Here is a 24,970-nt window from a genome sequence, read left to right on the forward strand (position 1 = left end):
AAGATCTTTACAGTCACAAGGGTCACTAAAAAGCTATACCCCACTTATTCTCTTACACTAGGTAACAGAGGAGACGAATCAAACTAACCATCGACAGGCTCAAAACAAATGGATGCGAGATGGTAATGATTTATTGCTGGAGGATGGCAGCATTTGCACAACAAGACCTATCACCTCTCCTTCTATCCTATTTATAATGCTTATGCTTCTTGCTCAGCTCCACCACTGTTTTAAATCTCACTCCTTCCTCTCCCATGTGGTTTTTAAAATCCTGTAAGAATGCCATATAAGCACTTCCAGTAAATACAGGACTGAAAACACATTATACTGCAAAGTGTTAAGAGCTGCTGTCTCTTATGTAGAGTATTGCAAACATGATTAAAACTGATGAGTGTTCTCAAGCCCTAAGGCTGACTGGAAGGTGCAATTAAATGTCTCATTTTATAAGAACAGCTGGAGCCAAATGGTGGTGAAAAACTGGTGAGGGCCATAAGTCAAGAAAGTAAGCTGTGAATTGGGTCAAGAAAAGGTTAAGTTATAAACAGGCAATCTGGCATTTAGGACTAAAGAAATTAATGTGCAGTCAATTGCTTAAGTGGGTAAATATTAGGCTTCCTAATAAACACGTCTGAAGGTAAGGGAAAGAAAAAACACAGCAGGAGATGGGCATTTTCTGACAACAGCACAAAGGTAAGGTAGACCTAGGTAACACGCAAGGAAATAGTGATTTAACTCAGAGGACTGGTGCATGCGTAGTGGGTAAGCTACACACTAAATCCTCTACTTGCTAGTACTAAAACTGGGTTAGGGTCTTCCTGAAATTCAGAGAACCGGGAGAATAATTCTTGGACTAATCCTTGGAAATAACCTTACCAGTACTGGCCAATGGCTCAAGCTAGCATTACTCCAAATGAATTTTGAGTTTTGCAAAATTTACAGAGTTTTCTCATCAGATTTTTTAAATTTCAGCCAAAGACCATCTGTAAGAATCATACAGGAGATTTGTGATCCATGTCTGACCACCTGCAGTGTTACACAAGAACTCTGGTGGAAACAAGAGAAATTTTATTTCCCCACAAGGTCCTACGAGACAAAAACATCCAGAAAATGGTTGGTATTTGACACTACTTTTATAAAATCTAGTCAAGGAAGAAAGGAGAATATTCTCCCAGCTATCCAAATCTCAAGATGATTAAATAGAACTGTAGTAGGTATGTGGCAAGGAAAGACAAGGTTTAATAGTAACGGGATCTAAAAGTTATTGCTCGTTATTGTCAGAGAAAAAAAAGTAACACGGAAGAAACAGCTCCCCTCTTCAGGGCATGGGAGGCAACAGAAGCTGAGGAACAGGCTAACACAAGCAGCTCACACACAGAAGCCCCAACCTGGGAATGCCTGATGTGGAAAAAGCAATTCATTTCCAGTGAATGGAGAAGCAAAAGCTGCTGTTGTCACCTGAGGAAAGGGAAAAGGGCACTGGCATGGGAAGGAAGAACGATCGTCTAGTTAAGTTACCACATCTGGTCCAGGACTGCAGACAAAGTTATCAGGCAACCTAAGCAACAGTTGCGGTGTTTCTGCACAATTTACAGAATAACTGTGCAGTGGTGTTTTCCCTGAATATATTTTTCCCCCTTCAGCATCTCTCCGCTCACGCACCCACCTGAGCTTCTGCAGTAATTAGAGACACCCTCCCAGGGCCCTGAATACTACAGAAGGGCTCCCAGGCAGTATCGTGGCGTGTAGTTATCTGTGTCTCACGCACCAAATACTGCCCAGCCAAAGCGTGATTAATCTTCCCTGAGTGTAGTTATGTTATGGTTATGGCTTCCTCTTAGTTGTGTGTAGTTACAACATCAAGCGGCCCTACGCAGTGCCCAAGCACAGCAGCAAGCGGTTCTTGCTGCCTTACAGCTGCGAGTACTGCTTTGGAGCAGAGCCGGATTGTTGCCAAAGCAGCATAAGAGGCAGAGGGTGTGCTGAGAGCCAGGGCAGCGCACGCCTGTCCAGCGGTTTAATCCCAGGAAGGGAGACGTCAACTTGCAGTGAAGCTGCTTCAGTGAATTGTTCCTGCTGACCTTCGAGACTGCTCTAATTTTACCAGTGCAGAAAGGTCACTTTTGCAATAACGAGCAACTGTATCGAAAACATTATTTTAACAGTAGTGCTGAGAACACAGTGGGTCTGTAATTGATAAAACAAGGAAACTCCACCAGGGTGTTTTTAAAGGGTTTGGTTAGAGGAAGAAGGTAAGAAAGCAACTTAATGAAAAAGTAGCAAAACAAAACACATAATGCATAGAGTTCACTGGAGTTCAGTTTTCATATGTTTTATACATTTTTTCAACACTTTTGCTGTTTATGAAATGTACTCCAGCAACAATGAAGAGCCACTCTGCTCTGGTGAGATCCCACCTGGAGTACTGTGTCCAGCTCTGGAGTCCTCAACACAAGAAGGACATGGACCTGTTGGAATGGGTCCAGCGGAGGGCCATGAAGATGATCAGAGGGCTGGAGCACCTCTGCTATGAAGACAGGCTGAGAGAGTTGGGTGTTTTCAACCTGGAGAAGAGAAGGCTCCAGAGAGACCTTATAGCAGCCTTCCAGTACCTAACGGGGGCCTACAGGAAAGATGGGGAGGGACTCGTTATCAGGGAGTGTAGTGACAGGACGAGGGGTAACGGTTTCAAACTGAAAGAAGGGAGATTTAGATGAGATATCAGGAAGAAATTCTTTACTGTGAGGGTGGTGAGGCACTGGAACAGGTTGCCCAGGGAAGTTGTGGATGCCCCATCCCTGGGAGTGTTCACGGCCAGGCTGGATGAGGCTTTGAGCAGCCTGGTCTAGTGGGAGGTGTCCCTGCCCATGGCTGGGGGGTTGGAACTAGATGATCTTTAAGGTCCCGTCCAACCCAAACCATTCTGTGATTCTATAATTCTATAAATAAATAAATAAAAGAGCTAAGACCTAAGTTCCCTTTAGGCTATTTGAAAAGGAACAGGTATTATCTGACAACTTTATTACAGCTTTTACAGTATATTAAACACCTGTAGGGAACACTAAGAACATCAAGAGAAAGGGAAGTGAACTGGGCAGGAACAAAGACATTCATAACTTAGCATCCGAAAAGGAATTACAAATACATTTTGATGCTCAGTCTGAATCACTAGAAATACAGTGTCTGTGGTAAAAAGGCACATTGCCATGATATGAAAAAACCCACTCCCTTCAATGATTTATATGATACATTATCAGTGAGGCAAATCACCGTGGTTGGGCTGGCAACTGCAGTATTATCAACACACAAAAGCCAGCTGTAAATTGAGAAAAAACTTATACTGCTGTCAGGAAAGTTATATTGAGCATCAAAATATTATTAGTTGACTTTTCTGCAGAAAAAATAACTGTAGATTTCTTGAATCCTCATCTTTTCTCATGCAAACCTTCAGAAGACAAGCCTCACCACTGTGTTTTTAGGACCGGTGGCGACCAGCCACTGAAGGCCTTCAGCTGGTGGAACAGGCGGAACCTGGCCAGCCCCAGCCTGGAGGTTAACCCTGCTCACTTGACAAGGGTAACTATAACCCATGCGCATAACCCACACACAACAGCTGAGACAGATTGCTGCCAACACACCGAAAGTATAAGCACAAAGGCACATAGCGTACTTCAGAGATGAATTTTACAAGTTTATCTGACATTACTTAATTGCATTAAAAAAAAAAAAAATCAATACTGATAAGTTCCCTTTCACCTCTGAGTCACCACTCACCTTGTGCCTCACCTCTGCAGTTTAAGGCAACGGTCGTCTTTATTTTGCATGGTTATTTAAAAATAGTTTCCTATTTAGTGTGTTTATCTCAGCCTGCTTCATTTGACTAGCTTCACCTGAGCTTCATGATACTCCTTCTGGTATTTCTTTTTGAACGACTGAGGTCATATTGTTTAGTGTCCACTTGACGATCCAGCTTAAATGTTTATGCAAGAGACTACTCTAATGGTATGCTTACTAATAAAACTCTGCTCAGACTCATCATTTGATTTCCATCCCCTCTTCTCCATGACCAGTAAACATTTTGAAAGATCTCACCTTAAGAAATTCTTGCATATTGCCATAATCTTCTGCAGTGTTTTTTACAATATTCGTCATTTTTCATAGCACCAACTAAGGCCTGTGCTTCAGAATATGTACATGCATATGCTTAGACTTATCATAACTTTTAGTTCCCTATTGTGAATGGATTGTGAAATAGAGCATAGCACTGCCTAATCTCTTAAAAGTGTTATAGATAATAAATACTGTTGCTTCTGCACTGGCCTCATCACTGACACATCTCTCATTCTTTCCAAGTGTACCTCTACCATCAGAAGCGTGCCTTTTTGTGGCACAGGATCTTGCCATTTGACTTTCTAGCCCAAGATTTAGTTTACACACCGCAGGACAGCCTCCGTGATCCTCAGCAGACCCAAATGGCCTTGGAGTACACCTAGTAGCCAGTGACCTCCTCAACCCTCCCCCTCCTAAATTCATGTCTTCAAATAGTATAAGTCACCCAAAACAAGGGATGAAGACCTGTATGTGTGTTACCTACTGCTCTATGCTCCCTAAAGCCCACAGCCCTTTTGCAGTTGCTCTCTACCCAGCTGACTTTCTAGCACGAAAGAGGAGCGCCGTCTCACCCAGGGACTCTTTGTCTTCTCACTTGTGCAGCAGGCAGGTCAACAAACTTCTCTCATGCGTTCCCTCAGTAATTTCTCCTAGCTCATGCAAAATCCTGTCCTCTTTTCAGCATTTATAACTTCAGTTCTCTGAAGCCAGGTCTAGTTCATAGAGACTAACCAATTTACAGCTTAAGGGAAACTTGCTACTCTGCACCTTAGAAAACCCTCAAGTAACAAAGCTCCAAAGGAGATTTGTATTGCTGTTTTATATTCCCACTTCTTTACACTCTAATAGGCTTTTTATAGCCTCCATCACCTTTGCACATTCAGGAAGGAAATCCGTACAGAACTGATTGGAGAAAAAAAATTACTAAAGAAAAAAGCAGACGCTACCCCAGCTTTATGCAGTAAACATTGTTAACAGCTCCACAAACCTTGTAACAGGTTGAGTCGAATTATGAACTAGTTTTAAAAGAAAAGAAAAAAAAAAAAAAGAAGCCCCCCTAAAACACCCTCAGCCTGGAAAACCTTTTCCTTGTCAGAAACAAAGAGAAGGTAAACTAAGCCAAAAGGTGTGCGGTCTAGAGTGCGACATTCAAAGACAAATAGCTGCATCTAACCAAAACACTCCACACAACGCCATGCAAGCTCTTGGAGTTTGACTCTCCCGGCTGCCTCTTAGCAGGAAGAGGCAGTGTTGTACAGCAGTTTTAGTCAGCACACTTTTTAATAAAATATGTCTTTAAAGAGACATGCTCAGAGTTTTAGTTTTCAGCATCAAAAGTTTCACCTTGCCTACTGAAGTTAAGCATACGTTGCACGCAAGCCTCTTCTGTGTAGCGGGAGGGAAAGAGCAATGCAATGTCAAAGAAAGTGCATTTGATCCTGTCTACAGGAAAAGAAAAATGAAAGATGTTTTATTTAACAAGTAATATTATATTAAAAACCGTAAATATAAAAGAATCAAGAGTTTAAGGCTGAGGAGAGCAAAGAATTTAACGCTGAATGTGTTCCCTTTATTTTTTCTAAACACAAAAATCTGGGACTTAAGAGCAGCTCACAAACTTATCAACAGCTCAAAATTTAGACATTATTGTGATGGTTTATGTGATTTTTTTCAAAGAATTCAGACTCAGTCTTTATGTGATAGGCTGGAATTACTTAGAAATATTTAACAAGTGCGGTTTTTATTTTATATATTTGCACAAGACCCACTCAATGCCAATGTAAAACATGTTTTAATCTGGATCTCAATATTTATACTTGCAACTTCTTCCAAATTTCTGAAGTTTATATTTATACTGCAGAGCATTCCGAAAGCATTGCTTGTATTAAAGAGTGGCAAAGCTATTCCATTTTCACTCTGATTTGATGTGACTACAAAGTTTTCCTGAATGTAGGCCTTCACTCCAATACAGAAACTTTTGATCTTCATAAAAATGTAATGAGGAAAGGAAAGGACCCTAACATATAACCACCTTAACTCAGCCAGACCAGTATTTAACTTTTTATGTATCTTACTTTAACAAAATGTAAGCGACTCTAGGGAAAGCAACGTTAATAAACATGATCATATAAACTTTACGGTGAAAATTCAATTTTACCTTTAATAGCGTCTCTCAAATAGTAAACTTTATTATAAGACCAATAACTCTTAATCAGATCCTAGCACCAAAATCAGGTGTTTCATTTTCAAATTTTAATCAGTTTGTCCAATTGCTTCTTGGAATATTTCATGCTCTAAATAAGATAAAAAATGCCAATGAAAGTGTCAGATTCTGCTGGAAACTGGACTGATGCCTTCACTCTCTTCGGTTCCAGGAAAATTTTTCTTGACCAAGAAAAGCATTCCTCTTTGGTTACTGCAAGATTCCATATCTGAGAAGCAGAGATACTAACATAAGAGGTGAAAGACTAGAATTTGTTCAGAAAGTCATTCTGAAACTTGGGTCAGTAGCAATTTCAGAGTCACACTACTCCACTGTGATAATTTGGTCCAAATTCTGTCTAATGACAACAACAAAATAATTGCTATACAAGTTGATCATAGGTCTCTATATTTGCTTGTTCAGTTTAAGTCTCCACAATGGTCTATACTGTACCTCCTACGCACTATCATCCTCTGCACTTACTGCTAATCTTTCCATTTGAAGTTTCCAGAAATGCTCTAGGGCATTTTCAGTCTGCCCTCATCACAGCATTTGCAGCACACAAATGTGCACAGCCGGGATTTTCCCATAAGTCTACTTTCTGTTTTAAGACACTATTGTTCTTTACATGCAAACCTATAATTTGCCAGACACTAATTTCTTTCTCAAGCCATAATGTCTTTAGCATATTTAAAGGCAACTCCACAAACTTTATATGCTAGGTTAGCGCATCATTAATTTTTTCAGGGATGCTATTTACATCTCTTTCCCAAGAACACATGGAAGAGCTCTTGCCCATTTGGAAATTCTTCGTGGAGCCAAGCTTTCCATACTTAGTGTAAGCACTCAGGTTTTTGGGAGCCACCAGTTCTGAATGCTCACTTTGAGTGACTACACCCAGACTTGCCATTAAACAGTTGCTTGAGCTTCTGCAATGGGGCACAGGAAAGAGAAAGAAGATGCAAGATGCAAGCATAACATTGTAGTACTTCCACCAGAACATGAAAGAAAATAATCTTGACTTTCAACTTCAATTCTGTGTGGCTGAAGAGTGTCAAGAAAAAGTGCAATTTGTGGTCCACAAGTGCAGTTTAGAGCCAACTTTACCGTACAAGCAACAAGAACACCCCCACCCCTGCAGGGTCCAGGCTGAACATAAGCACTGCATATACAGCACAAGGAAAGAGATGCTTGGATTCTGTATGGTTAAGATTTTGCCAAAATACAAAAATATTTGCTGGGAGGTAAAAGCTGTCATATGCAAGTTTAATCTTTGCAGTCCTACGGATTGTCATGAAATAATGAAGGGCAAGAAACTTCCTGGGAACATAACTGTGTTATTACTGAATCTTCTGCACTTTTGTCTCACCACCAGTTCTGATAATGTTGAAAAAGAGCCCTACAGACTGACATTGGTGTAGTTACACCCAAGACTCTGCCCTAAATTCAGTACATATCCTATGAAAATTCTAACTCAATTTATTTGCAAAGATGTATGGTGGCTATAAAATATGTACATTTTTGTAATGTCATAAAATTATCCTTTCACATGCATTTCAGCCAGCTATGGCAGCTATTGGAAAATTTTTAAATTACTCATGATGAATATTGTACCTCTAAAGGGGAAAAAATGCAAAACAACTGCATCCTCCTTCTCTAAAAGCTACTGTAACAGTAAAAGCAGTCAAAACTTGCACAAAAAGTAACATATTGATGGGCTTATCTCTGAAGTATACTACATCATTCATGGGCACAAACCAACCCTTTCATGCTCTCTGGAAAGAAAAACATGACCAGTTCTTGAGAAATTCCTCCACTCCATTACCTGAGGTTCTGGATGACTTGGGCATACGTTTCCAGTGCTTGCAATAATTTAACAGGCTCACAGGTTTCTGCATTCTCTTAAGATTACTCAGACTAGAGAAGCTATATGCCAAGCTGAAGGAGTTATAGCAGCATTACTTTGGCACACATGGGGACAGAAAGGCTCTCAAACATCAGGAACATTAAGGAACAGAAAGCAATTATTCTTACAGAACGCAACTCTGCAGAATTTAACGCAAGCTCTGAGGGACATACAAGGTGAAATATTCGGGGGGATTTCTCACTATTCGCAGAACGCTTTCTTAGTTTCAGGACCAAAACAGCAGCTGTCCTTGATTAACAGCTTGTTGCTGCTCTTCTGGATATTGCAAACCTGTCACGTCAGAGGACAGGGTTACAAGATGTCTTTTCTTCAGTGCCAAGCCAGACGCAGGAGGTTCCACCCTGTCAACCAGGTTGTTGTGACTCCAAGTGGAGCTGCATCATTCACGGGATTGCTGAAATGCTCTAGTTGTAAGAGCATCCTATTGTGCCACAGCACTGCATGACTCGCACAGCTGAGTCCCACCGCTCAGAAGTTTGGCTCTAGCTCACGTTTTGGGAAGGCAGCACCACAGTCTCTTCTCTCGCATGCCAGAAGAAATGGATCAGTGAACCCCAGGTGGGACGTGCTGTGCTGCAGCCAAAATGAGGCCAGTTTTAAGAGGCCAAAAGCAGCCCTTTGAAGTGTCAATAGATGTAATGCTCCCCATCATCTCACGTACTGGGGAGTTTTCTGCTAGGGGCCACAAAGAAACCCCAGGTTTGCTGCGGAGACATGATCTATCTACAATTGTTGTCATGAGCTCAAGCAAGATATGACAGCCACTGTGCCTTCAACACTAGTGAGGTGTGTTGCAATTGGGATATATGCAGCAAAAATGAAGAAGGATACAAGACCAGACCCACAAATCAACTAAATGAAGAGACCTATGGAAAGCTAACTTCATGACAATGAAACTGTAACTTGAAGGTACTTACAGACATCTGGCAAAGGATTTCCAGTGCTTAACCTTTGCTTTCAAAAACAGAATATCCAGACATTGGGAAAGAGATGAAGGCGTAGGTTCTGAACCACTCTCAGCCTCTGCAGGCTTGTAAGATATATGAAATAATATACTTTTGTTCCCAAGCAAATGTCTTTTAAATGAATAGTATAGAACCATTGCAAACTATCAATAGGGAGAATTGCCTAAGTACTCATGCTGTTGCTGTATAACAACTCCAGACACTATCCTTGTTACTCACAGATGAATTCAATTGTTTAGTGAGTTTAGATGACTGTTTGAAGCAACCATTTCTGCTGCCTTTTAAAAAAATCTTTATAAAGCCTTCTCCCCTCATGCCTATTTCTCATTTTAGTACAAAATGCCCTCCCATGATGAACGTGACTGCAAAGAACATGACATGGTTTACGACAGAATTCAAATCCTATTCATAATTTTTTAATTCTGTTTCTTGAAACATGTTATATAAAATACCAGTTGCTTCAGTAGAATTAAAAGAGAAAGCGTGCATAAGAAGCTAAGCACAAAATGCTTAAATCCAGTCCTATTTAGCAAGCCCATGATCTACACTGCTGGATGGGTCCCAGAATGAAGCTTTGCTTTATTTCCAAATAATCTTTATTGCCCTACAAATGAGTCCATTGTATGAACTTTTTGGATTGGATACAGAAGCAGATAACACAGGCATATATAAACGCTGTAACTGAAACCAGACACATATCCAGTACAAAACTTACCCCAAGATCAAGGATTGCCAAACACCTTGGTCAATGTAATGAGAAAATGGGGCAAAGAGTTGGGAGTCCTGGGAAACTAGCCCTGAAGGCTCCCAGCACCTAAGGCACAGGATGTACCAAATTACATCTCATCACTGACTCTTAAAACTCTGAGAGGGCTTTAAGACACCAAATCACATTTTATCCTGCTACTGACTCGGCATCTCACCAGCCTTTCTTAAAGATGCTATAGAATAAAGCAGCACCCATTCTAAGCAGTTATGCTTTCTTATTCGAGGCTGTGAAGAAGGCTCTGTTGCATCCATTCTCCTCACAAAATTTCTTTCGGTCAATACAACCAACTGATTTGATGTACAGCACAACCAGGCCAAAAAGGAGGTGGCAAAAAGTGGATGTGCCACCCTCAACTCCATCAAACAAGTGACCTACTCCTGTGCATATCTGGGGGTTATAACCCTGTCGTACAACCCTGCTCTATTACTTTTCTCTCTAGAGTACAGTGCAAGGTACAACCCACCTAGGCCACACTAGCTTCTGTTCTTTACAAGAGGTAAGTCGTGCCTGATCCCCTTTAGGGGATATCTGAAAATATACTTCATAAAACAAAGGTGCTAGCTTGCACAAATAGTGATAATCACAAATAGTGATAATTACCTTCCTGTACCCCAAAAGAAGGAAGAAAAGAAAAGGGACTATGTAGCACGTGCTAATTTTAATTGCCTACTTAGTTTAATTTGGGGGCTGTGGTCTGTGCCTCAGTCACACTTGTTCTAGTTAGAAGATAAATGTTGCTGAATCAGGTACCTACAGACATTTCACATTTCACCTTCCTGAACACTTAAAACAAAAAACTTTTCAAAATGTTGGTGCATATTTATTTCCTTCTGACAGAGAAATACTTCAAGTGTAATCTCCACTGTAGTTCTGTGGTAATAGGAAACGCTCAAGTAATTGTTGCTGTTTTTCCCAGGTGGTGTCAGGGCACAGCCATTTGCGTAGCATTATGCAGAGGCGTCACACAACTCTCACACTGCTGACTTCTGCTTCTCGTACATTTCACATTGACACTTCTGTAGTCACTGGCTGAAATGGCAATCAACACCCAGATGAGTAAAATCTATCATAGTGGGGAATTCCTCAGTTGGCAGTGGCTAAATAAAGCCCCTCCATAATTAACCTACACAGAACTGAATAGAATATAGGAGAAAACATAATTTGCGAGATAACATAATTCAATAATCCAGTTTACAACAGAATAATAATATTCTGTCTATAGCACAGGGGTGGGATCCCTGGATTTGTTTTTCAGCTTCACAGCACGACACCATTATATCAGTCAAGTTAGTTCACAAGACACCCATTTATGTCTTAAGAAAACAAAGACTTAACCAACAAGGGGAGATGGAAGACTGTAAGACAAATGTTTGGAGCTCACTTTAGAAAAAAAAAGAAATTAACACAGGGACAAGGTTCTGGTCATATTCACATGGATGTAACATGAGGGAATAAGGATAGAGTTTAAACATTTTGCTTGCCAAAGTACAGGTACAGTCCCTGCACGGTCTGCTGGATAACTCAAAGGAGGCAATGGCTGAGAAGAACCAGACTGAACGTTTCACCCCTGACTGGTAAAGTGGTGCTGTACCGCCAGTTTGCTTCAGCTAAGTTGAACTGCAACCACAACCCATACTGGCCTCAAAGAAAGGTTGCCCTAGAAACCTTTCCCCATCTCCAATTACACTTTTAAACAAGCCTTCAATTTGCTAAATTCATACAATATCAGAAATGAATTAATGATTTTAATTTATATGTGCCAAAAGGAACTAAACCATGCTTGGGCTAACATGTTTTTCCAACACATGTCCACAACCGTGGCAGTAAATCCCCCTTACAACACAATCAGCAACATGATGGGAGCAGAGGCTTGTGCCTCTCAATAAGGAATACATGTCATCTGGTGGACAAAATGCCCTCAGGGAAACTGTGCGGGTAAGAACTGCAGCCAGTGGATGCCTGAATGAACTCATAGTTGATAAAGGCCAGAAATATCAAGTTACCAGACGAAAAAAAAACCAACAACCCTGTGTTTGCTCAGTCTGGATCCTTTAAAGAAATGTATAAGATCCCTTCGGAAGAGAATCTGGAAACAAAAATTCATATAGGTTCTACTGGACACCAAAACATAAAATAAACAAAATTACAGACTCAACAGGAATACTGGTCTTAAGGTATTTCCAGCCCCCTTCCCTCCTCCCAGACAGCCTCTCCACAATCCACAGGCAGTATGAGTTTCAGATCATGTTGTTTTCCATAAGAGCCCAGCATTTGTCCACCTTTCATTGTGCTTTATAGTCACCCGTCACTTCTGCTGTCAGGTGGCTGGACCAACGCTGTCTAACTACACTCCAAACAGTTGTTAAACTGTTAACGAGCTGTGAAGACTGCTGCAGCTATTTTGGATCTACAGAACAGCTTGTGCGTCCAAAAACTTGTATTCCCCCCACCCATTAATATTTTATTATTTGGTCCAAAAAATAAATTACCTCTGCTCACAAATCCCGCGTGTGAAACTCGAAGCACACTGCCCACGGCAAAGTGGGGTGCTGCCAAAGCTGCATCAGGAAGACACAGCTCAGTGTTGCCCTCCAAGCCAGCAGCATCCTTACCTTCATCTCCTAGCAGGCATTTCTAATTGTTTTCCATCCATAACTACTTAATGTTCCCAGGCAGGCCCTCCTCAACTCCATATAAGTTACTTAAGCAATACTAATGATTCATCCTGCACAAGGTCTTTAAAGAATGTGGGTTATTTTCTGTGCTCGTATTTACAGTAAAAACTTCTCTATTGTTTATATTTCCTTTCACAGCCCCCAGACTGTTTATTAAGGCATCAAATATCAACAACGTCCTCCAGGCTGGTGATGCTCTTGGCTAACCATACTGATGAGACTGTGGCCAAACTGTGACTGAACTGACAAATAAGTCTGTGGTAAGAAAGATTTTAAATCCCTTAGTGAGATGCGACTTATCCAAAAAATGTAATAAATATTATTTTACTTTTATTTTTTAAAAATGTATTATGTGGTTGCTTGGTTTCATTTAACCTTTTAGAAAACCAATTTGGTGGTTTAAAGAAAGAAAAATTGACGTATTCTGCCAATTCTTTCTCCCTCATTCATCTATTTCCTTGGTCTATTGTGCTCCAAGTGTCTATTTCACTTGTTAACAATTAAGTTCAGAATTTCTGCTTTTATAGATGCCTCTGCACTGAGGTAGTATCCACATACCCCAGAAGAGGGTGGATTGTACTGTGGCAGCAAGCGAGGCAGTTCTCACCTGGCAAAGCCAATACAGACCATTTCTCAGGTGCTGCAGGTTCTCTGGGCCCACGTGAGATATTACCATGGTGCTGCCACTGATCCAGCTCAGGCATCTTTGCCCTGCTGTCAGGTTCACCTCTGTTCTGGAGTCCTTAAGTACAGATACAAGTGAATGCCAAGACACTGTCTGTTCCCGTTGATCAAAACCAACAACATTTCTTAAAGGCATAAGGGGAATTTAGTGCTGCCTGAAGTTGCCTTCAGATGTTCAGCTGAGAAATGGAAGCATCACACATACCGGCATACTCTCTGACATGCAAGATGGGATGCAATCCATTTTCTTTTTCATTGTTGTGTTGTTTGGTTGGGGTTTTCTTGTTTTTTTTGTTTTTTTTTTTTGGGGGGGGGGGATTGTTTTTTTGTTTGTTTTTAAACTCTCTACATTTCCCTGCACGCACCCCCTCACCTCCACAGAGAGCCTCCGCCGCTCATCTCAGTCCATCTCTTCAGTGCAGAAAAAATTACTGATTTTAATTCTGAAAGTTCCCAGTCTCTGTCATCAGCCAAGGCAGCAGCTGTTGCAAGTGGTCATCAGAAAGATTCAAGTTACATTGCCTCTCATATATCCTAGTGCCCTTCTTGGGATGCCCATGGAATACAACCTAGTAACAAAGCCCTACAAATATCCCTTCCTTACATGATACATACAAGATAAATGTCTTTTACAGACTCCAATTCAGGGGATCTGCTGTTCAAACAGAAGGCAATTGCAAAGGTACTAGATTTTTATCCCCCTGTTCTGAGGAAAAAGCATATAATCCAATATTATCATCTTCCATGAGCAACCACAACAGAGTTGTGGTTTGGTATGTGGATAAGGAAATACCAAGTAGGAAGATAACACTGTCTCTATTGGCACTAACATAACCTCTACTAGCATACCACACTGTTCTGCCGTCCACAACACAAATAGTATGGAAAAATTGGAGAGAGATCAATAAGAGCCGCAAGAATGACTAAAACATATTCCATCAGACTAGGAAATTCAAGCAGCTCAAGATATTTATCTTACAGAGAAGGTCCAGGATAACTGTTTGTAAGTGCCAGTAGGAAAACACAGATTTGATAGAGGACCACTCAGCTTTGGCTATAAAACATCTAATAATGTATAACGTTTGGAAATTGCAGTAGACATTCTTATTGGAAATAAAATTTTATTTTCTTTTTTTTCTTTTTTTTTAAACATCAAGTCCAATGGAGCTCTGGAATAACTTATGAGATGGATTCCCTCTACCCATTTTTTTTAGAGTTCTAAAAAAGACATACTGTCATATCAGGAAGGAAAGGTCTGTGGCTCCTGTCCATGCAAGAGGTAAAATGCACTCATGACAGTCCCTTCCGATGTGAGAAATGACTAAATTCATAGAAAATTGAAAGATATTTTGCAACATCTTCAAAGAGATTATTCTTCTTGTAGAATCACCACCAGTTAGGTCTGGAAATAATTACCATTATGCTGGAATTTGGTTTCAGCTTTTTAAGAAAAATTATTCTGCCACCATCTTTGCAACCACTTAAGCAATATCCCCGAGTAACTACAAAAAATAAAAGAGGAATAAGGGAGAGAGGGGAGAAAAGAAAAATCAGTATGTTACCTTATTATTGAACTGCCTGATGCAAGGAGCTAGTATACAAGTAGGGCATCTCCCATATCATTAAATCATTTAATCTGCTAACTTTTCAAAAAAAGGAATGAGTGACATTTAATTTACATTACAGTTCAGTAATATCTGGAGCCTTCGATTCCAGGAATCAAAACATCCCCAACACAGATGCTCTGCAGCCGGCGTGCATCCTCTCATCTGCTCTTGCAAAGCGCTGCCTTCCCCTCTGTGAGTGCAAAGTTGCTACTCTGGAGTATCGGAAGAACTTTGGCTGCTCACGTACCCTGTGCTCACCCAGTGCCATGCAACGTCACCATCTGGTGACTAACCCACAGAAAAGGAGTCTTCTCTTTTAGTTTGATCTTCTCCTTCAGTGAGCCTCCCTCCTCCACGGCCTGAGATGCCACATGTGTGCGGCACATGAGCCACCTCACCATGGCCTCTAGAGGCGAGGGCAACCACGCTGCTGCCAAAAGACATGCCTAGGGACTGGCCAGCAAGGAGCCAGTGGCTCCTGAGAGGCTGCCCACTGCCACAGCCAGTGTCGGCCTCCCTCAGCCCCTTGGCACACCACAAGTGCTCCCTGCCTCAAATATGTCCTCACCAGGAATGCTGAGCGTTATACTCACAGGTATAATAGATGGCTCAGAGGCACTAATTATCAACAGCTGAAACCTGTTTCAAGCTCATTGGGAAAATAAATCTCAGAGCAAATGCAGAAACTCCCGCCCCTGTGGCTAACAACCACGGAAATGAAGCTGTTCTCATACAGTACCTCATCAGTCTCTCATTAGGTCTTAACAGAATATACCAGCAAAAATCAGAGAGGTGACCAACACGCTAGAGAGCCGTCTGTGTTCACAGAGCGAAAGAAAGACGTTACCCCTGACTGAGCCCTGCAAAGGTCCACGACATCTAATCAGTGGACTTCCTTTACAGCAACAAATTTATCAATAACAGTACCCAAGACATCAAGCTAACCCAATGAAAATTTTCAACTCTATTTATAACAGAAAGGAGCACGGGGAAGACAAGTGAAGATGACGAAAGCTCTGCTTTGCTGCCTGTGCGTGCTCAGACAGGCTGCAGGCTCCCGCCACCTTCCGCCAAGACTCAGCGCCCACCCAGGGCAGGAACCATGCCGATGAGACTGCCCAGATGTATCTGCTATCTGCATTTGTTCTGATGCTTGGGGAAAGTACCCAGCTTGGCACCCTTTTCCAATCTCGGGAGCTTCTTTACTTAACTACATGAAAGGATACCATCACTCGGCGAGGCCTGGCTGTCTTGGAAGACATGCACAGTTATAAAAGCTAAAAGAAGACTCCACCGACATCGTGCAAAGCCAGAAGGAGCCCTGCAAAGCCAGCTCCCTGCCAGCACAACGTGGAGCACAGCCCAACGCCACCAACAGAGCAAAGCAGGAAGAGCCTGGAAAAGACCAGGGAGGCTGAGCGTACTGCTGTCTAGTTACTGGCTTACAGCTTCATTTGGTAATTTAATTGTAGGAATCCAGAAGGGAAAAGTAGTCCCACGTATGAAGGCATGAACCATCTGTATGTGGAAATTACTTCACCTATCCAGAATCCAATGGGCAGTTTGAAGAATACAAACTAAAAAAAAAAAAAAGTTCATTAAATAATCTGGTAACTTTCTGCTCAGGAAAGAGCTGGGGGAAACGTATCCCTGCTGATTATATGTCTAATATCTCCAAAAGCTGTGTTCTGTATCAAACAAATCTGTACACCACAAGTCTGTTTGCAAGAGGGAGAGCAGTTCTTTAATTGACCACTTTCAGAATGATGTAAGAGTTTTACAAAGGAGCAAGAAAAAAGAAAAAACAACACTGCCTGATTCATGACATTAAGACATATGCATTGCAGCTCGTAATATAAAAATATACATGCTGTTAAAACCTAGACTGTTCCTTTAGCACAGCACTTAAACATGCCAAAATGTGAGACAGTATGTGATATTGTTGAGCCATGTGAGAAAAAAACCATTGTGCCATGAAAACCAAAAATATGGTCAGCACAATAGATGTTTCCCTATTATTGCCCAACAGACGGCTACATTAAGAATTACTGACATAAGAAAATTATTAACCAAGGTCAAAGGCTTCAGAATTTACTTTGATGGTATAATCAGCAAAAAGCTAGAAACATTAATTCTAATCCCAGATCTGACACAGCCCACTTTGTAACTTGGCTTGTCATTTAAATGGCTTGTCTAGCATTACACTATCAAAAGCCTGGGTGATGAGTCAGAATTTACTTCATATATATGTATATCTAGATTTTCCTTAGAAGCCAGGCATAAACACCTACACTTTGAAGATATAACGTTGCTAATTTTTTAATCCCACTGACTTTTAAAATACTGTAAAATACAGAAACTCAGTGTCTCTGAAAAATATGCGGTAAAACAAAGACAAGTTTTTAAGAGTTTAAACTTTAGCTTTGTTTCATATTTGAAGAAAACGTAAAAATATTCTCTAAAGAAAGGTGTCTGAAGAGGTTTTTTTATAGGCTTAATTCTGATTTTGATAATGTATTAGAACATAGAACAACAAAAGCCATAAAGATCTTTCAAAACAAAAACTGTTTCGTGGGAGGCAGATACGGTGTTGTTAGAAACTTACTTTCATTTCCTTCAAATGAGAGGTGGAGCAGCACCAGCATCTTGTGCCGCACCTTGACTTCAAAGGGAGCAGCGTTCTCTGACCGAGAACGGGCCTATCAGCGAGGGCAGCACGGTAGAGGAATACATGGTTTGCTCCCTGCCAGGACAGGGAGGCCTCACGTCTCATTAAGCAGCAGCAGTAAGTATTGCTACTCATCTCAGTGCGTCTATTCACACTTACACTGTGCGTCTGTGCATTATCAGAAGCTGAAATATGTCTGACTGGGTTCTAGAGGTTAAACAACTGGGCCTTTTGCAAAGAAAAGCACATCCAAAATCCTTTAAAATCATTAAGCAGTTGTCTCCTACAGCCCCCGGAGAATCAATAGTTTCCGAAATCAGTCAATTGACAAACCTGCGGTTCTGCTCCAGGCAGAAGCTGGCCAGCTGGAACAAGATGGAAGATTTTCAGCTGGATCCCTAACTCGGCTGACAGACAGGCAAAACCTGAAGCATTAAAGCAAATGAGGTGCTGTTCTTTTCTTGGTGCTACTACCGAGTTGCAAAAAAAAAAAAAAAAATCAAAGTAAAAGCTGATTAAAAGGTTTTACTGCATTTGGGTGCCCTGCTGCCTAAGCCATACAGTTTTTGATGCTGGTATCTACAGACACGTCCCAGGGGCTGTCCCAGCCTTGTAGAGGTGTGGCGCAGTTGATACAGAACATAAGTATGCGAGAGGAGTAAATCTCTGCTCCCAGTTTCCCTCTCCTCTGTAGCTCCCACCAGCTTCAGGTGTGTTTCAGGAGACCAGGCATTTCAAACAAATTTCAGACCCAGCCAGATTAGTAGCACTCACTGACTGGATCAAATGTAATCAACGACCTGCGCACAGTGCAGTGCTTCGCTCCGATGGAACGAAACAAGGGAATTTCAGTGGGAAAGCTCCAGACTAAACCTAAAATAACGTGTGGCCCTAAGAAAGATCTGTACATCTGTTGATCACTGGATCTTAGATGAATGAGGACTAAGACCTCCACGTTTTCCGTTCAAGATTTCCATGGTCAGTCCTGCAGTTAAACTATGCTATATGCAATGACTCCAGTTAAGAGTTCTACTATATACTTTGTGTCTTCTGTATTTTAAACAAGGGCCAACGACAGTGGGAAAAAACCTGTTCTTTTCATATTTAATATTAAATATATCTTAACTGGCATACAGAAAAAACAGTTAAAAGCCCTGTAACAACCAATGTAACTTTTCATTTAACAACTTTCTTTAAGCATACAAGTTCTTTAGTCATGGGGACAACTGTTTCTAAAACCAGATGAACAAAGTGGTTTTAATCCTTCATTTTAAGAACAAAGGCAGTGTAATCTAGTCATTAAATATTTGATGATGTAGTTTAATGACATGTGAAAGAAGTGCCTCGGAACAGCCTGGGGAACATGTGCTAGCAAGAGCAAAGATTCCCATGTTGCTGTGATGGAATAGAAAACATGCCAGACCACTAAGAGGCACTTCCAGAAATTAAGCCTTTAACAACAGAGATCAGATGGCAGAATAGCCTAAATTACAGAAACTACATTAGCAATTAAAATATTTGTGATTTGAGAAAAAAAAAAAGAAAAAAAAAATCAAGGCAGGCAAAGAGACATCATAAATGCACAGTAATCTCAGAGACCTTTCCCTCCAATTTACCGTTAACTGAAGTGAATGAAAATGGGGGATATAAGAAAAAAAAGTTATTGCTAGCCTCATACATAAAGTGGTACCCACAGGCTCTATTCCACAACTCTGCATTATGTAACATTTCAAATGCTAATATTTGGATAGTAAAAAAGGTGAGCAAGAAAATAAAGTAGATATTGAACAGTGAGCCACAGGTGAAGGTGCTATTTCATTAGAAAAATCTGAAGGAAATCTTCTAATCACTGACCAAAAAACTATACTTTCCATTGCAACTGAAACTTTATCAGCTGAGTAATTGTGGAAGTGAAAATTTTGGTGATGTACTAAAAACATGATCAGAAATGTAAGCAGCAACCTCATGTAACTCTGTACACACCCACACATATTTATATATGATAAATGTGAAAACACTGAAATGCAGAAATATTTAGATGATGGAGCAGGGGTAAGGACTATTTGCTTGCAAAGAGCCAGCATTCCCCAGAAGGCTAGTTCACTGCATTGAAACCTGCCTAAACACAAATGACCATCTGTACCTGAAATAAACTGTTAACACTTAATTGCAGCCTTTATTATAGTTTGCCTCCCTCCTCCAAGTTAAACATTTGCAGGACAACCAGGAAAAGCACTTAGAAAGGCTTTAGATAGATACATAAAAATCACTATCTCTAATAGGCATTAAAGCCTGCACAGTAAAATTATCCGATACTAGGAAATAACACACTGATGTATTTTTATTTCCTTTTTTTCTTTTACGTTAGCCACAAGAGGGAGCCGATAGTACTTGAATGCCAACACTAGCCCCTCCCCCATCAAAAACGAGAGATGGAGTGAAAAATGGCAGTTTAAACAAAACACATTCTCAGCTCCCAGTGAGATTTTTTTGATAGGTGTTTCAGCAAAATTAGGATCACTAGCCCAAGTGTAAACGGAAAGCCCCAGTTTCTTCACACGTGAATTCATATTCACTTCTTCATATGAGAATTTGAAGGTGAAAACCATATTTATAAAGCATAATAACACAGTGATCCAGGCATCACAGAAAGAACTTACAGAGAAGTTTCATTCACTTCAGGCACCGTCCCACACTCACAGCCTTCAGCAGTGGTACTACCAGTTTGGTGTTCAAGCCGAATTACCCAACTTTCAGACCACGCAGCCTCTTCCAGTGACTTTCCAGACCTGCACGCACAACCACCAGTCCCCCGTCCTCTGCAACACTGTGTACCTGGCAGAGAAGTAATCACTTTTGCTCGGACCCCTGCGATGTAAAAGCTGTACGTGCTTGACAGGCCATGACCAGGCCAGCAGGCAGTCCCCAAACAGGAGATCAGCAGCCACACTTACTTGGCTCCTCTGGCACAAGACGAAATTCTGCTTTTTGGGATTGCATGAAGAGTGGGGGATCTCTGTAAGAGGCAGGCTGGAACACCTCAGAAGACTTTACAGTCCACCATCTGTCCACACCTTCACAGCCTGAGCAACCTGGAGGCTGACTACAAGCTATAGATCTGGCATCCATCTCTATGAAATAGCAATCTCTTAGAAAAAATGAAAATAAAATTAATTGAAGGGTCTGAATGAAAATCAGCTCTGTTGCTCTTTCTGAAGACAAGGTCAGGACAGGAGTACTTGGCTATTTAGCCTCTTCACCACCTCTTTTTCTTGTATTTTGCCTTATACATAAATCCTAATCAGATGTAAACAGCCTTGTTAAAATAATTTTAACCCTCACTAAGCAGAATCAAATTCTGTGGATAGCCGCTTTAAGTTGGAAATAGTACTCAAGCAAAGCAGATTTAGTATATTCTTCTCTTCATAACTTGCCTACAGAAACAAATTTTTGTTCTGTCTACTTCTACAGTTACACAGGAGCTCCTAGAATATTAAGAACCAGATCAGAAATACCAACCTCAGTTTCAATGACTTTTTACTTCTTACACTTTACTTTTCTAAGACTCTCTCTCCTGCACTATGTTTGTGAGAAGGGTAAAACCACCGTTCTAGCAACGAAGAATATTTATATTCATCTGATAAAACAAACAACTTTCCCAGGATGTCTTGCAATCGCACTTCATTTTCACCTTCTACATTTCTATCCACATGTCCATTTTGTCCTGTGGGTCTGCAAACGACTACTGCTGACACAAGCGCTGAAGATGAGTTTGCTTCAAATGTACCAAAAAACCCCAAACAAACAAAGAAACCAAACACCCCCTCACACACAAAAAACAAAAAACCTGTTGAGAGTTTCTGCTGGCTGAGGCAATAGAGCAATTTTAGCACTAATAATGTCGCAGCACCCAAAATAATTCTGGACATAATTGGTACTTTGAATTGTCTGCTAGCCTGGTGATTTATTATACAGGATAGTTTTAAGTCCAGATCCCACTGAAAAGACTGCTTTCATAGTAATGATTTTTGTTGTTGTGAAACTTCCTAAGTTCTCCCAGCTACAGTGCAGCTACAATAGAAGCTATTAAAAAGTAAAGATTTATCAGCTGCTATTAAGAAGTTGCCACAAAAGATCTCTCTGCAGAGAAGGCCGCACAATATAGCTCACAATGTGACTAGGAGAACAGTGGAGAAAACTATTCAGTACCCACATAGGAAAGTCCATTGCATTTAGATATTCTGTGACACTCTATTCACACATGAGAGGACCACAAACGGGCACAAGACAAGATGTGGGCAGCACCCTTTCCACCTGTATTTTTCACACTGGGCTTGTTTCAGGCTTGCTCTGAACCAGCAACGGGCTGTCAGCACTAAAGGGGCCCTATATCACGGGAGTTTAGTCCTTGTGGGAATGAACTTACCTACCCATTAATGCTACCCATTAATGCATTCCTAACACTTACAGATGAAGACTACAAGAAACACTACCAAATCTTACACTTGATGACATCAAATGTTCCACTACCTCAGCTAGGAACAGCCTTTTCCCCAGATCACAGCTAAGCGTACATACCGGGCACATTCTTCCACTCTTCCTTAGACCCACCAGAAACACGCCAAGGCTGGGGATAAACGAGCACTCTGTGCTGGAGACAGAAAATCCTTTTTCTCATATGCCTGGCTAGTGCACTCTGCTTATATAGTCAGAGTTACGGCTCCAAGAAGTGTTCCCCCCACCCCGTCCTGTGATACTGCAACAGACAACACTGCTGGTGGGAGGGTCAACCCATTGTCCTCTCCTGGAAGATCTGCCCTTAATTCTCTCTCCTGTTTGCCCTGTGCTCTGAAATAATGCCCAAAAAGGTCAAGTGAAGACTACTACAGGTATTTTTGTGACACATAGAAGATTAGAGGTGTGCATCATCCTCCTCTTCACAGACCCAGCACAAGTCACCAGAACTTGAATCAACTCAGGCAAGGGGGAGGACCACGTAGGCACAATGTAGGAAGCAGGCTGCTCGTTTTAGCTGTACTGCTCACTTGGAGCTTAATTCAACTTTGAATTTTTGCCTGGCTAAAAAGCTGAAATCCCGTAAAACCGTCAAGTTTTACATGTTTCCATCCACAAAGAATAAACTGACCTAGATTCTCTCATTCTTAGATTCCCTCACGGTTCTGGCCAGGTTTTCAGAGGGTTGCTAACATTGGCCGAGTTAAGGGTTTATAATGAAACACTAAAAACCAAGTACGTTTGAGCTGGTTTGGATTTTATTATGAATGTTTTGGATGGCTGTAATGTTAGAGTCAATTCAGACATTCTGTGTACTTTTCATCCAAAAAAATTGCTGCTTGGAAAAAAAATCCCATGTTTACAATAAATTAAAATCAATCATTATTTTGGGCCTGATTCTCCACTGCACCATTCCAGCACAGCATCTGGTTTAAGACTAGGCTCCTGCAGTTGCAGTGAATGTACCTTGTTTTTATATCCTCTTACTCACTACAATAATGAAAATAAAATATTTGTGGAAAAAGTTACTTACAGCTTCAAAACAATCAAAAGTATAAGGTGACAGGCATAAGGGTGATAAGTAATAAAATGTAAGAGAAAAGTTACACAAAAATAATTCTGGAAATTCAAAAGATATCAGAAGTAGCAAAACAAGAGTCTACAGTTTAAAAGACAAAATCTTCAAGCTCATGAGAAGACTCACCACCTCGAGATACACATGAAGACATACAAGGCAAGGTTCAAGGTAATGGCTTCTCATTTAAGAGAGAGCTTCATCCTCAAAAAGCTTAAGCAGCAACATACCTCAACTGCCAGTCCACAGGTCTGGAGGAAGTTGAAAGAAACTTACCTGAGGTACTGGCAATGCAAAGCAGCACTTTTAACATGCTGTTAAAACAGAAAAGGCCTGGCTCAGAGTAACTAGATATTAAGCGTATGAAGGCAAGTGAAATCTATTGTGAAGACACCGTGCCACACTTTAAATAATGAAGCATGTATTTTCAACACCTGATGTTTTTTCATAGTTCATTTGAAAGGCTCTCAGGTTCTGTCAGTACATAGTGTAGACCGATTTTTGCCCTTTGGCCAAAACAGTGATTTCAGGTAGGGATGCATCAGGGCAGAAGGAGGAAAAAGAAAAAGGGTGGATAATGCTGATAAAACACTCTTACTTTGGAGTTCTTCAGACATCAGACCACACACATGCTACCTTCAAAGCTTTTTAGCACTTTCTTTTATTGTTCTTTCTAAAGCAAAATTCCTTCTCCTAAAGAAAAACCTAAAACCACTCTTCCATGTTCAACTCCCCAAAAATGAGCTTGCACAAAGTAGTTCCACAGCAGGAAAAAATATTCTATATTATGCTAATACTGTGCATACCTTAACAATAGACAGAGCATTCAGAAATGCCTGTTTTCACTTACAAACAGGGACAGAGTAATTCTTGGTTAATTTTGTCTGCACTTTATTGAAATAGTTATGAAAGGAGGAAGAAAAAGCATGCTTCGAACTTTGCCAATATCCAAACAAAACAAACAGCAGCAGGGTTTTGTTTTCACTTAAGTTTCATTATACTTCATATATAGAGAATTAGTGCAACTTAAAACTGTTTTGTATTTAAACCCATGTGTATGACAAGAGTAGCCAACATGCTCATTTGCGAGTGGAAAAGTCTTACTCATGCCATTATTTCCCAGTGTAATGTGTTTTCATATGTTTTGGGAATCTTTTTCCTAAAACAAAAGTAGACCTTAACAAATTAGCAGACCTGAAGCAAAAGCCCAGTCAAGAAATCTGAACTTGAGGGAGTTTGCAACTGGCTTTACGATTTTATGGATAAAGTTCTTTTACCGCAATAACTGAACTTGGATAATGGTGGCAAGAGAACGCCAGTCACACAATGCTGGTCTGGAACAGAACAAGCTAAACAACCTTGGCAAGGCTTTTGCAATGCTCTGAAAACCAAAGAGACAGCCAGGAGCAAGCTATGTTTTCCCCAAGTCAGTAGAGGTTACTCAACCAAAAGCTTTCTATTCCTTCATGCTTCTTGTGCAGTTTGGCAGCTGAGTCATGTCCTCTTAATTTGTGCAATGGCCCACTACAGGCCACCAACGTATACAACCTTAATGACCGTCAGCAAGGGAAAAATAATTAAATTCAGCAAAATGCACCAGTTATGGGTATCTCAGATGAAAACAGCTCTTGGCCAAAAAGTGACTGGTGCGTTGCATGATGAAGGCTTGGAAGTTATCTAGAAAACACATGCACAGGGAGAGGGATTAATTTTGCAAGTGTTAGTCCCTAAATGATAATTCAAGGTATCCAGTCATTTATGGATGGCGTTCAGCA

General features: G+C 40.8%; 1 protein-coding gene across 1 annotated transcript in view; it reads right to left on the reverse strand.

Annotated features, from left to right (window-relative positions):
- FBXL7 (F-box and leucine rich repeat protein 7) overlaps window positions 1–24,970 on the reverse strand; it is a 200,175-nt gene that overhangs the window by 34,906 nt on the left and 140,299 nt on the right. The gene's annotated exons all lie outside the window — the stretch shown is intronic.

The sequence above is a fragment of the Larus michahellis genome, chromosome 2 (genome assembly GCF_964199755.1).
Source record: "Larus michahellis chromosome 2, bLarMic1.1, whole genome shotgun sequence".
NCBI classification, from domain to species: Eukaryota; Metazoa; Chordata; class Aves; order Charadriiformes; family Laridae; genus Larus; species Larus michahellis.